The 14,957-nt window shown below is 34.3% G+C and overlaps 1 pseudogene; it reads left to right on the forward strand.

Moving 5' to 3' along the window:
• Positions 1-13,229: 13,229 nt before the first annotated feature.
• LOC119532584 lies at positions 13,230-14,099 on the forward strand (annotated as a pseudogene).
• Positions 14,100-14,957: the final 858 nt, after the last annotated feature.

A 14,957-nucleotide genomic window follows, 5' to 3' on the forward strand; every position in this document is an offset into this window, starting at 1 on the left:
GCTCTGTATTAATATAAAAGACTCATCCTAAAGCCTTCCACAGAAGATGGCATTATAAACTCTGTTAATGCACTTTGTAGTGAGGAAAAAGGTGGGAGTTGCAAGAGAGAGCACTTCAAGATGAACATAGAGGGAGTTTGGGGGATTTGAATTTGAGATTTTAGGGCATCTAAGTGTTCTACAATTGCTACACAGACAGCTAAATGATTCCCCTAAGGCAGGCTTCCCTGCTCTACCAATGGAAGGGCTCAAAATAAATAATTTATGGACAAATGCTAGCTCTTTTGGGTGGATTTGTAAGAATCATGTTGGAACTTATATTCTTCCAATATTGAACGCAAGCCTGATGATCAGGCCTAAAACATTAGTACTGACCCTTCCAAGAAGATATATTATATAGCAAAATGTCGGACAATTTTATTAAATCCAGTTGGAAAAACAAAAAACAAAACCAAGCTCAGGCAAAAAAAAAAAAAAAAAAAAAAAAAAAAAAAAAATCACTAGGTTGAGCCAGTTTCCTAAACTTCTGGGGAGAATGCTCCCAGAGCCTTTCCAGCTGCTTATTCCCTGAGAGTTCATTGTGACCAAATTCACAAAGCTGTTTTCTGGCACTACTAGTATTAACACAAGCAGATGTACCACTTAATGCTTTGATCTTAATCGTTGTTAGTTAAACAGGGTTGAGCCTTGTCAGTACTTTAAAGGGAAATCTGCAAGGAATTTCAAAGGTCTGTGGCAACAAGCCTTACTTATTTAATACAGGGGTGCTCAAGAACACCTGGAGAATGGTAGTTGTTCAAGAAGGTTCTCTGGGCTGTCTGGGAGTTTATCCATGCAGCCATTATCAATGATACCAATTTTTAAAGTATGACAGCAATAAAACATAGCAATTTTTAATTTAAAAATATTGGTAAAAAGTAATGAAACTTGATGTTTAAGAGATCAAGGATCCTTTTTAAATGGGCTCATTTCCTCCTCTCTCTCCTTTGAATATTGCTGAAATTAAGGCTTCCTAAAAACCTGCTCTATCATGACACCCTTTTCATAGAATCCAAACTCTGCCTGGCTTTGATTGTCCTACATTGTTCCTCCATACCTATACCTGCTAACCCCCTATTCTTGTTTGCTAGAGCTGCCATTATGCAAAATACCAGAAATGAATTGGCTTTTATAAAGCAGATTTATTAGGTTACAAATTTACAGTTCTAAGGCCATAAAAATGTCCAAACTAAGGTATCAACAAGAGGATTCCTTCACTGAAGAAAGGCCAATGGTGTCTGGAATACCTCTGTCAGCTGGGAAGGCACATGTCTGGCATCCGTCTGCTGGTCCTTTGCTCCCAGGTTGCATTTCAAAATGGCTTTCTCCAAAATGTCTCTGGGCTTCTGTCTCTCTTAGCTTCTCTCAGCTTTCTGCTTGGTTGTCCTGGAGCATTTCTCTCTAAGCATCTGAAGGTCCTCTCTTAGTTTCTCCAGGACAAAATCTGGGCTTTGTCTCTTAGCTTAGCATCTCCAAATGTCCTTCTGTTCTGCATCTCCCAGCGTCTCCAAGCTCTAGGTCTGTGTAGGTTTTAGCTTCTCTCCAAAATGTCTCTCTTAAAGAACTCCACTGATCTAATTAAGACCCACCCTGAATGGGCAGGGTCATACTTCCATGGAAATGATCTAATCAAAAGTTCTCACCTACAGTTGGGTGGGTCACACCACCATGGAAACAACCTAATCAAAAGGTTCCACCCTAATCAAAAGACTAAAAAGTCTGCCCCCGCAAGATTGTACTAAAGAACATGGCTTTTCTGTGGGACGTAATATATCCAAACCAGCACACCCCCATTGTGCCTCAGCCCATATCATTTATTCCATTCTGGCTCTCTTCTGCTCTCTGCACCATATTATGTTCATTCTATTCAGGCACTTAGCACAAGTGCTGGACTGGCAGTCGTGAAGCCTGGGTCATAACTGTGTTTCTGTGAATTACGTGTGAACTTGGGTCAGTCATTCACTACCCTGGACTTCAAATCAAATACTAATCAAAAGATGACTACCTAGATTGACTAGAGTTATCAATACCATTCATTGTAGACTTGAGGCCAAAAAGAACTACTTGTAATTTTGAGAATCATTGCAAAGTTATGCAAGGTTAGGTTCATCAATAAGTCAATACATTCTCAATTTGTATGTACAGAAACACATTGCCTCAAAATTTTGAATGAAAAATTGACAGAATTACAAGGAGACATCTACACAAAACATCACCAAAGTTGATGATTTTATCATACATCTCTCAGTCATTGATAGGACAAGCAGACAAAGATACTTTTACATCTAAAGATTTAGAATATATGGACAGCAAAATCAGCAAACTTGATTTAATTTATCAATATGGTGTACTACATGCAATTGGACAAAGAAATTCTTTTCAAGCACATAAGAAACATTTATGAAAACTGAACATACTGTCTCATGAAGCTAGCCCCAATAAATTTCAAAGGGTTAGTACTCTATATAGCACATTATCCGATCACAATACCATTAAATTAAAGTTCATTAACCACCTAAAAATAGAAAGAATATGTTTGAAAAATTAAAAAAATCCTAAATAAACTCATGGGTCATAATAAATCATATTGTAATTTATAAAACACTTAGAATTTAATGATAATGAAAGTCCTACCATCAAAACTTTGTTGCAGAGCTAAAGTGGCCCTTAGAAGGAAATTATTAGCTTAAATAGTTACATTGAAAAGGAAGAAAGGCTCAAATTAATGAGATAAGCATCATAGCATTCAACTTAAAAAGTTAGAACAGCAAAATAATAAAAGCAGGAAGAAAATCAGAATAAGAGTAGAAATGAATAAAATTTAAAAATGAGGAAAGATAGCAAAGATCAAAAAAAACAGAGATTGGCTTTTTGAAAATACCAGTGAATTAGATGAACCTTTGACAAGATTTATCAAGAAAAATATGGGGGAAATTATAAATAATATCAAAAATTGAGAATGGGACAGATGTGCAAATTAAGAGGACATATATACAATGTATGCCAAAAAAAATTGAAAACTTACATAAAATAAATTCCTCGGGAAAAAAAAACACCCTCTAAAACTGACTCAAGAAGAAAATGTAAGACCTATAATGTAATCATTGAGAAAATTGAATTAGAGTTTAAAAATCTTTTCAGAAAAGAAGCACCAAACCCAGTTGTCTTTACAGGCAAGTTATACTAAATTTTCAAGGAAAAAGCAAATTTAAGTTTGCACAAACTCTTCAAGAGGGCAAAGAAGATCATTCTGCAGCACATCAAATGAGGCTAATATTTCCTTGATACCGAATGCCAGGGAATACTATTACAAAATAATAGTCCAGCCTCATTATTAAACATGGATACAAAAGAATAGCAAATTAAATCAAGTGATACATAGAAAAGGTAATCATAACCAAGGTGGGTTTATCTCAGGAATTCAACGATAGTCTAATATCAATTAAATAAATCATCACATTAACAAATTAAAGAAGAAAATTAAATATCAAATTAATAAAAAGAGAAAAAAGTATTTGGTGAAACAGTATACATTTAAAATTAAAAAAAAAAAGCAAAATTCAAACTAGGAATCAAAGGGACTTCCCTTAACCTATGATAAAGGATTTATAAAATTCCTGTAGTAAGCATCATATTCAAATATGACATGCTGAAAGCGTTCCCTTTAATATCAAGATCAAACCCAGGATTATTTATATAGAAAATTCTAAAGAAGCTATAGAAATTGTTTTATTATTATTAATATGAATTTAGCAATATTGTTGGATACAAAACTCAATATACTAAAGTTTGTTGTTAGGTATAATAACTAAATAATAGAGTTTTATGAGGATGAAAATGAATAATAGCTCCTGTCATTTGGAACTCAAATAGTAGCAATTACTGATGTAAAGAGAAAAAAAAGTCTATTGCATACATCAGCAACAACCAGAAAATACAATTTTGAAATGCAGTATTAGCCTGGGCTCCATCAGAAGTAGAGCCTGAAGCAAAGGCTTTTGTGCAGGTAAATAATTTGAGAATGTAATTTCAGGTAGTGTTGTGAGGGCTGGGGACAGAAAGGAAAGCTGGCCATGGGACCGTCTAAGGAACTTAGGAAATGCATCTCAGAAATGTCATCCTGTGGTATGAAAGGGGAAGCACTTACCCATCTGCTGTTGATCCTCAGAACTCAAGGATGAGCCCACTGGTATTAACTTCTCTGCATTTCCAGGTTGTGTGTAGATGAGTGTCAAGTTTCCAAGGATGTCTCCACTGCAGTGTCAGAGAAGCCCTGAGGCACATTTGCCAGTGTGGTGTAGGAGACAAGGACCACGCTGTAAGGTGGTCCAAGTTTGTTTTCAAATGGTCATATGTAGTGGTGCACAAGAGGTGTTTGATACAAAGGCCCTAGTTAAAACAAACTAACAACAACAAAAAAATGAAAGTGGGTCAATTTAATAAAGGGTGCTTAAAATTTCTGCAATAAAAATGTTAAGGTTATTGAAAGCTATTAAAAACAAAAAACCTGAATTATTTTCTTGGATAGGGAGACTCAGCAGTATAAAGATGTCAGTCTCCAAATTGATCTATAAATTCAAAGCAAGCCCTTACAAAACCTCAGTAAGATTTCTTGTATTGTTTTGTTTTGTTTCTATGGAGCTTGATAAGCAAATTCTAAAATGGATATAATTGAGCAAGTGCCCACGGGACTAAGCTCTCACACCCTTGAAGAGGAAAGCTGCGTGTAAGTGAGGACATCCTTCCCTGCCCCATGTCAACACTACAAAAAGGCTATACCAATGATGAAAATATGGTGTATATACAGGAATAGACTCATCGACCAAGGGAACAGAACAGAAAATCCACATACACTTGCATATATAGAAACTTAATCTATTAAATGTTGACTTTTCAGATCAGTAGTTTTCACACAAAAATAGTAAAATTAATTGAATCCCAACCTTATACCATAAGCAAAAATCAATTGTAGGTAGGATAAAGACTTAACTGTCAAAGGCAAAACGAGAGAAAACTTTGGGTGACAATAAGGAGAATATATTATTAAACATACATTCTTTTAAATATATTACTTTAAAGGAATTCTTTGAAAAGTTATATAAGGGTAAGCCATAAAGTAAAAGACTGATAAATGCTATCAAATTAATATTTAGACATTTGTTCATTAAAATATTCCCTAAAGAATGCAAAAAGACAAGACACATTTCAGGGAATGATCACTATGAAATAACCAACCAAAAAAGTATTAGCATCTAGGTATCAAGAAGGAAAAAACAAGCACTCAACAGAGAAATAAACAACAAAAACCATAGAAAGGCCTTTCACAGAAAATGAAACACAAATGGCTGTAAACATGTGAAATCTGCTCATCCTCAATAGTAATAAGGGGACAACAAATTAAAATCACAATGAGATACATTTCGCACATACCAACCAGATGGGCAGCATTACAATTCTGAAAACACCAAGGGATGATGATCAAGTGAAGCAATGAAAACTCTCATACAAAGCTGATAGGAAGGTAATTTGGCACACCCATTTTGGAACTGTTTGGCGTTACTTAGAGATTTTAAACTTGTGCATATCTTTCTTGTTCTAGAATCCTGGAAACTCTTCTCTGCAGATTCCTAGTAATATGCATAATAGCAAATGGCAACAGCTCAAATGTGCATCAATATTAGAATGGGTTAATACATTGTAATACATCCATATAATGTAGTAATGAAAAGGAATGCACCTCAAAAGCTTCATATTGAGGGAAAAAGCATGAGACAAAATAACCGATATGGTGTGATTAACTTTATATAAAGTTTAATTTTAAACAATATATTATTCAGGGAAACTTGCATAGGTGGTAAAACTGTAAGAAAAACAAAAGTGTGATTAATCCAAATTTAAGATAGTATTTCTATCCCACAGGGGCTTCTAAAATACTGCTAATGTTTTATTTCTTAACGTCAGTGCTAAGTTCATGGGACTTTTATTATTATTATTGTTGTTGTTATTATTGTTGCTACTATTATTTAACCTGTTGAGATATTTTAAGTATCACTTTATTATATATGTTTCAACATAAAAATAAAAAATAAAAGTTTCAGAGACAGGAAGATTTACGGGTAACCTATTCTAATTTGGACATGTTTGCCTTGTGATCTATTTCTTTACATTAAGATGCAATAGTCAACATTTATTCCTTATTTTGACTATAAAGTTTAATAGAAAATCAAATCCCTCATATTCATGACAGCCTTTTAAGTATTCAAAGATAGTTGTCATGTCTTCCTCTAGGTTTCTTCTTTTCCAAGAATCTACCATCTTTAAATCATGGTTTCCAGACACCTCACTATTTTAGCTGCTTTCCCTTGGACTTGCAGCCAGAACCACTTACAACATTCCAATTTGTTCTGGACAGTGAGATGTCTGACGGGACTACTCATTTTCTTGTTCGGGACATTATTTTTATTGATATAGCCTAAATTTGACCTAGGTTTTTGTAGCCTTGTCTACCACATTAATTTATATCAGGCTCCTTGTAATTTTAAATCTTTAAATCCTTTTCACATAAAGGTCTATGTAATAAGGTAATCCTCATCCTATACTAAAGAGGATAATTTTGTGAAACTAAATGTGGGAACTTTACATTCATCCCTATTAATTTTATCTTGGAATTTGGGTACATTGTTCCAGCCTCTTGAGATCTTTTTAGTCCTGGTTCTGAGATCAGTATATTATTTTTCCTCCTAGATTTGTATCATCAGGAATGTGGTAAGTACTTATGTGATTAATCAGACATTTATATCAAAATCACTATGCTTAAGGTAATAACTCAGATAACGTGTGTTCATCAAATAGTTAATGGAAATATTAAAAAGGAGTGGTTGAAAATTAAAAACTTCTCTCCAAATAAACATCAATTCCCTCAAAACCAAAGATCTTTAATATTTGATTTAAATTAGCACCATTACCATCCCTATTTTCCCATTATTTTCCTTTAAATTTTTCTCTACTCTCATAGTGAACTCTTCTATGTTGGTAAGTCCTAAATCTATACCTCTAACCATGACAGAATTTTCAGCTGTTGGATTGACTCCTCTATGTTGCTGCTTCAATCTGCATAAAGTTAAGCTATTTGCAGGATTTTCTCTCTGCCAAAACCTTTCCCTCTATTACATAGCCCATATTAATTAAGGGCTTTAACATCCTTTCAGGCATTCATTCCTCACAAATTTGAAGTAATTGTTTTTTAAATTAAAACTAATCTTGCTTCTTTCTTAGTATAGGAGGCAGAATTCTATTTTTAAAAAAATAGAGGAAAATTAGGAGTATAAAGATAAAAAAATAAACAAAATATATAGTCCATAACCCCAGTATCCAAAAATGATTGTTATGTTGGTGTCTATTCTTTTATTCACTGTTCTGTGCATTAGAGATAGAAATGTAATCACTATATCCTTTTGCTGAATAAGTACAGTTTAAATTGCTGTATATGTGAATAGCCAAAAGAGTAATCACAAAAGTGAATGTCTATGTAACTGTCACCCATTTCATGAAATAGATTATCACAAACACCCCGTGTGCTGCTTTGGATGTATTATGTCCCCCGAAACGCCATGTTCTTTGGCACAATCTTGTGGGGTCAGATGCATTAGTGTTGATTGGGTTGGAATACTTTGTTTCCATGGAGATGTGACTCAATCAACTGTGGGTGAAACATTTGCATAAATTATTTCCACGGAGATATGAACCCCACCCATTCAGGGTGGGTCTTGATTTAATCACTGGAGTCCTATAAAAAGCTCTCAAACAGAAGGACCTCAGAGCATCTGCAGCTTAGAGAGACATTTTGAAGACAGCCATTGAAAGCTGATGCTGACATTTTGGAGAACACCATTTTGAAATGCAACCTGGGGGCAAGCAGATGCTAGCCATGTGCCTTCCTAGCTAACAGAGGTTTTCTGGATGCCAATGGCCTTTCTTCAGTGAAGGTACCCTATTGTTGATGCTTTACCTTGGATATTTATGGCCTTAACACTGTAACTTTGTAACAAAATAGCCCCCTTTATAAAAGTCAATTGATTTCTGGTATTTTGCATTCTGGCAGCATTAGCAAACCGAACACCCAGGTTAGCTGAATCTGTTTTCTCAGTCACCATCCTCTCCCCATTCTTTAAACACTCTGTCTTGACTTAGAACATTGCAGTTTGTTTTGTTTGTTTTTTTAAATTTATTTATATGAAATAATATAATCTGTATTCTTTTATGTCTGGCAAATTATTTTGCTCTATGTTATGTTTGTGAGATGCATCCATATCAGTTGGGGTTCTCCAGAGAAACAGAACCAATAGGGTATATATTAACAGGGATATAAGTATATATTTCTCATATATAGCTATACAGAGAATTATTTTAAGGAATTGGCTCACATAATTGTCAGGGCTGGGAAGTCCACAATCTGTAGGTCAGATAGGCAGGCTGGAAATTCTGGTAAGAGCCGATGTTGTGGTCTCGAGTCTGGAATCCGTAGGGAAGGCCAGCATGCTTCAAACTCAGAGAATAGTTGATGCTGTAGCCTTGATACAGAACTTCTTCCTCTAGAAACTTCAGTTCTTTGCTCTTAAAGCCTTCAACTGATTGGATAGGGCTCACTCATATTATCAAGGGTAATCCTGTTTACTTAAAGTTAACTGATTGTAGACTATAATCACATCTATAAAATACCTTCACAGCAATATCTAGGCTAGTGTTTGACCACAAAACTGGACACCAGAGCTTAGTCATGTTGACATATATTAACCATCATAATATGATGTATCTTTTATTTTACAATATGGCTACCTAGATAAGTCAGAACCATTTACTAAAATGACCATCCTTTCCTTACAGCTTTGTGGTGCCACCTTTGTCATGAATCAAGTGTATATATATACAAGGCTGTTACTGGACAGTATATTATGTTCCATTGGTGCATCTAACCTGTTGGCAATGCCATGCTCTCTTTATTACTGTAGCTTTAAAATAAGTCTTAATAGCTGTTCAGCCTCCAACTCAATTCTTTGAGATTGTCTGGACAAATTTTTGCCCTTTGAATTTTTACTTACATTTTAGAATCACCTTGTCAATATCTATTAAAAAATACTGAATTTTTATTGATAAATATTTGAATGCAAAGACCATTCTGGGAAGAATGGTTATCTTTATATCTTTATTAGATATGAACACAGTGTATCCCTCCAATTTTTTGGATTAGGGAGCCACGAACTACAGCTAAATACAGACCACTGACTATTTTAAAAAGTAAAGTTTTGTTTTAACATAATCTCACCCATTTGTTTGAATATTGTCTATTTCTGCTTTTGTATTACCATGCAGGGTCAAGTATTTGTGACAGAGACCATCAAGGCTGCAAAGCCTAAAATATTTACCATTTGATTCTTTACAGAAAAAGTTTACAGGTCCCATTTGGATGTTCATTATTTCTATCCACAATGTTTTATATTTTTCTGTGTGACAATCCTTTACATTTTTTATTAGATTAATTCTTACAAATGTAATGTATTCAGATGTTATTGTAGATTATATCATTTAAAATTTAATTTTCTGTTTGTCGATGTTTAGGAAAATACTATTGATTTTTGCATATTGACTTTGTATCCAATCTGTAGATTCTTTTCAATATTCTATGTCAAAAATCATATCAGTTTTATTTCTCCCTTGTTACTTATACATTTTTATCAAATTGGTGATAATGGAAATTCTAATTTGTTCCTGATGTCAGAGGGAAAGCTTCCAACATTTCACTATTAAGTAGAATGTTTGTAAATTTTTGAAAATAGCTTTTGTCAGATTAAAGAAGTTTTCTTATATTTCTAGTTTATGATAAGCTAGTTATTATTAATGGATGTTGAATTTAATCATTTTCTCAGCCTATATTGAGATATTCATATAATTTTGTTCTTATATTCAATTAATGTGATAAATTATATGATTAGTTTTCTAATGATAAACCTTACATTGTGAAATGAGCCCAGATTGGTTGTGGTATATTACCCATTTAATATATCATTGATATTTGTCTGCAAATAGTTAAACTAGTTTTTGTATTTACGAGCATGAGAATGATTGGCCTATACATGTCATTTCTTTTAAGTTTTGGTATCAAGGTTATGCTGCCTCAAAAATGAGTTGGAAAGTGTTTCATCTTTTTCTAGTCTCTTGAAGAATTTGAGAAAGATTGGCATTTTTGCTTCTTTAAATATTTGTTATAATTTATTGCTTATGAAGCCATCTGAATATGAGGTTTTCTATGTGGCAACATTTTAATGTATGATCCAAATTATTTTATAGTTACAGGGACTTCTGCTTTCCTTTAAGAAAAAAAGGTGGTATCAGATCATTGTTCCTTGCATAGCAATTTTAAAAACCTGGATTAATTTAAAACAATATACTTTCTTTTTTTTTTAAGTCATAAGGAATCTGTGAATGTGATTAGGTCTAGAGGAATTAAATTCCAGAGATTAAAGAGAACTTCCAGGTGAGCAGAGGTTGGAAGCCATCTCTGGGGGATTTTAGTGAGACAGGCATTGTTGGGAGAAAGAAATATCAGAGTGGTTTTTAACAGAAAGATGGCACCACCATTTGGAGTCTTGAGGATTTCTAAATGTGCAGCTGGTTTTTCCCCCACCATATTTCCCCACAGGACTCATGTCTAGGATTGTGCAAAAGAGGGATTGGGCTGAAAAAGTCAGTAAAAACTCCTGCTATCTCCTGGTACTTAGAAGCAAAGTTCTGCTAGTTGGAGAGGTTTCTAATAAACACAGACAAGCTTACATACTTTATGACTAAGACTAACCAAATCTGACCCAGGTCAATTTCTACAAATTATCAGCTAGTTACTCTGCCTGTCTGACAAAGGCATACATAAAATATTATGAGACGTATGAAGAAGAAGGAAAATGTGACCCATGATCAAAAAGAGAACATATAATAGACTGCCAGATGATTGAGATAATGATGTTGGAATTAACAGACATGGATTTTAGAATTCGTTATAGAGAATAGAAGACAATTTAATAAAATTAATAAAAATGTGGAAAATTTCAACAAAGAAATGAAATCTATAAAAAAATCTCCAAGTGAATACTGTAGACCTGAAAATAACCAATATCTGAAATTAAGAACTCATTTAGAGTAGTTAACATTATACTGTACACACTAGAAAATATTAGTGAAACCAAATAAGAGTCAATGGAAACTATCCACACTGAAGCACCAAGAAAAAAACAGAATGAATAAAAAAGAGTGTAGGAGACTTGAAGGATACAGTTAAATATTATAACATATATAGTTAGAATCTTAGAAGGGAAGGAGAAAAAGAATATAAGACTGAGACAATATTTGAAGAGATAATGGCCAAGAATTTTCCAAATGGATAAAAGACAAAACCCCAACAATTTAAGAATCTTAGCAAGATAAATATAAAGAAAAATGATGAAAACCAGAAGTTGAGAAAACTTTAAAGGTAATAGGAAAAAACACAATCTTTAAAATGACAACAGCAAAACTGATGTCGAATATTAAATATAAACTATGGAAACCATAAAATAATAGCTCTGCATCATTTAAGGTTATAAGGAGTAGAATCCTGTCAACTTAGAATTCTATACCCAGAAACTTTATTTTTCAAAACTGAAGGTGAAATAAAGCATTTTCAGAAGAACAAAAACTTGAAGAACTCATCTCAAGCAGTTCTGCAGTATAAGAAATACTAAAGGAAATTCTCCAGGATGTGAACAATGAGATTGGATAGAAACTTAGAACTACAGGAGGAAATAAATGACACTGTGTTTATGTGAGTAGATACAAAAGACAATTGGCTATTTAGAGCAGTGTTTCTCAACCTGTGGATATTTTGCCCCCAGAGGACATCTGGTACTATCTGGAGACATTTTTGGTTGTTACAATGGGTGGGTGGGGTTGCTAATGGCCTCTAGTGGGTAGAGCCCAGGGATGCTACTCATTATCCTATAATGCACAGGGGAGCCCACACAATAAAGATTCATCCAGTCCAAACTGTCAGTAGTGCTGAGGTTGAGAATCTCTGGTTTAGAGCAATGAGTAATGATGCTTTGCTGGGTGATAATATATTAAAAAATAAAGTGTATCATGACTATAACATAATGGGAAGGAGAAGAATTAAAAGGGTTGTATTGTTTTAAGGTTTTTGAACTGTTTTTGTGATAAATAAAGTATTAATTCAAGAAAGGCTATAATAAATTCAGGACTCATATGCTAATCTCTAGAGTAACCATTAAAGTTTTAAAGCAGAAAGGTATAACAAAAAGTTTAAAAGTAGTGGCAAATGGAATTTTTAAAATGCTTTATTAGTCCAAAAGAAGGCAACAAAAGAGGAATTTAAAAAAACGAAGAACAAATTAGATGGATTAAAAAATAAATGGCAGTGTGATATATTTCACTCTACCATATGAGTAACTACATTAAATGTAAGAGGATCAAATAGTCCAACTAAAAGATAAAGCTTGTTTGACTGAGTTAAAAATATGGGATTCACTTCCATGTAATTTAAAAGACATTCACATTAAGTATAAGGGCACAGATATATTGAATGTACAAGAATGGAGAAAAAAGGTTTATCATGCACACCATAAACAAAAGGAAGAAGGTGTGGTTATATTAATATTTAAAAAATAGACTTTCAAGAAAAAAGAGTTACTATAGATAACTTCAAAATAATAAAAGTGTAAATTCTAAATGTGCATGCATCTAATAAAATATATAAAACATAAATTGAAAGGACTACTAAAAATAGAATTAAATAAATCCATAACATAATTAGATATTCTGACCCAGAATTCTCAGTAATTGAGACAACAAGTAGACCAAAAAATATTAAGAACATAGAAGAGTTAAACACCATTATTAATTTGGACTTAATTGACATTTACGGACTACAGACAGCAAGTGAAGAACACAGATTTTGTTCGAATGCACATGGAATGTTTATCAATGTGGACTTCATGCTGAGTCACAAAAGTGTCAACAAATTTCAAAGGATTGAAATAAAAGAGAGTGTGACTGTAACCATAACTGAATTTAACAAAAAAGCTAAAAAACTTCCAGTGCTTGGAAATGTATATATTTAAATAACACAGGAATAAAAAAAAAAAATCACAATGGATTTAGAAAGTATATTGAGCCTGGAAGGTCAGTGTGTGAAGCAGGCTGTGGTAACATGGATCTTCCCGTGCTTACTGAGGCACAACAGCAGAGCAGCCAACCCTGGCCTAAGGCAGCGGCAGGAAGCAGATCAGCAGACTCACCGTGGAGGATGGCTGGGGAAGCGAAAACAAAACCACAGTGGGCTTGGCCAGCTTTTTTGGAGCCAGCGGAGCAGTTTACTTGCACACTGACATGCCAGTGTCCCCCTAACTGGTATGAACCCTCTGTCTCCTTATTTATATGTGGATCCTTGTTATGTCATGCAGGATACAGATGAGTTTATTTTACCTACCAGAGCTAATAAAGCCCAGGGCAGATTTGAACTTACCTTTTTTGCCTTTGGAGGGTGTTGCATGACAGGGGCTGCATTTGGGGCAATGAACGGTCTATGACTAGGATTGAAGGAAACCCAAACCATGACCTGGTCTAAACCAAAAAATGTACAGATTTTGAATACAGTGACCAGGCAAGGGGCACTTTGAGCTAATACTCTAGGTTCTCTGGCTTTGCTCTACAGTGCATTTGGTGTTGTTATCAAGCAAACACGAGGTGCAGAAGATGATCTCAACACAGTAGCAGCTGGAACCATGACAGGTATTCACAGGTGTTCTTTGGGGAGGGGGATAGCATGAGATGGTTTAGCAGGACTAACCCTTACCACCCTCTATGCACTATATAATAACTGGGAGTACATGAAAGGCTCCCTGCTCCGACAGTCACTGAAGATTTTGCTGAGTTGTGAATGGAGGATACTTTGGCAGGCATCTAAATCAATTTATAAGTCAGTCTGGATTTATTTTCTCTTTTACCTAAAATTTGTTTGAAAGATTGGGTATTCTGATTTCCTGTGATGAAGATCATTGGTGGTTTACCAGGACTGGCACTCCTTCCAGCAGTTAGGCACCACAGTCCATTGTTGGCTCACTGAGGAACGTGCTTCCCACGTCCTTGAGAAAGTTCCCGTACATGTTCACACCTTGCTACCCCTGAACTGGAAAACCAATTACTCCCAGAATTCAGGCCAAGTGTGTGTCAGCACTCTCTGAGTTTGTCATTTAATGATCCTAAACTGTAATGTTTCCCTATATTCCCAATCAAGAGTAAAATTAGAGACAAAAAAAAAAAAAAAAAAAAGCATATTGAACTGAATAATGAAAATACAGCCTATAAATATTTTTTGGATGGAGCTAAAGCAATGGTTATAGGAATAATTATAGTTTTAAATGCTTATATTAGGAAATGAGAAAAGTTTGCATTCAGTAGTTTAAGTATCTTTATCAGGAAGCTAGAAAATGAAGAGCAAATAAAATACCAAAAAAGGATAGGAAGGAAATAATAAAACTAAGGACAAAAATCATTTGTATTACTTCCCCAGCTGCTAAAACAAATACCATATAATGGATAGACTTAACAACAGAAATTTATTGGCTCATAGTTTCAGAGAGTAGAAGACTTGCTTTCTCCCAGGATGGGTATTTCCTGGCTGCTGGAAATCTTTGTGGTTCCTTGGATTTTCTGTTGCATGGTAATGCACATGGCAGAATCTTCTTTCTCTTCTGGGTTCTGTTGACTTTCAGTTTCTGGCTGCTCATATGGTTTCTTTCCCTCCATGTTCAATTTCCTTTGCTTATAAAGGGCTTCAACCATATTGGATCAAGACCCCTCATTCAGTTTGGGCATTC

This window comes from Choloepus didactylus, chromosome 4 (assembly GCF_015220235.1).
Source record: "Choloepus didactylus isolate mChoDid1 chromosome 4, mChoDid1.pri, whole genome shotgun sequence".
Taxonomy (NCBI): domain Eukaryota; kingdom Metazoa; phylum Chordata; class Mammalia; order Pilosa; family Megalonychidae; genus Choloepus; species Choloepus didactylus.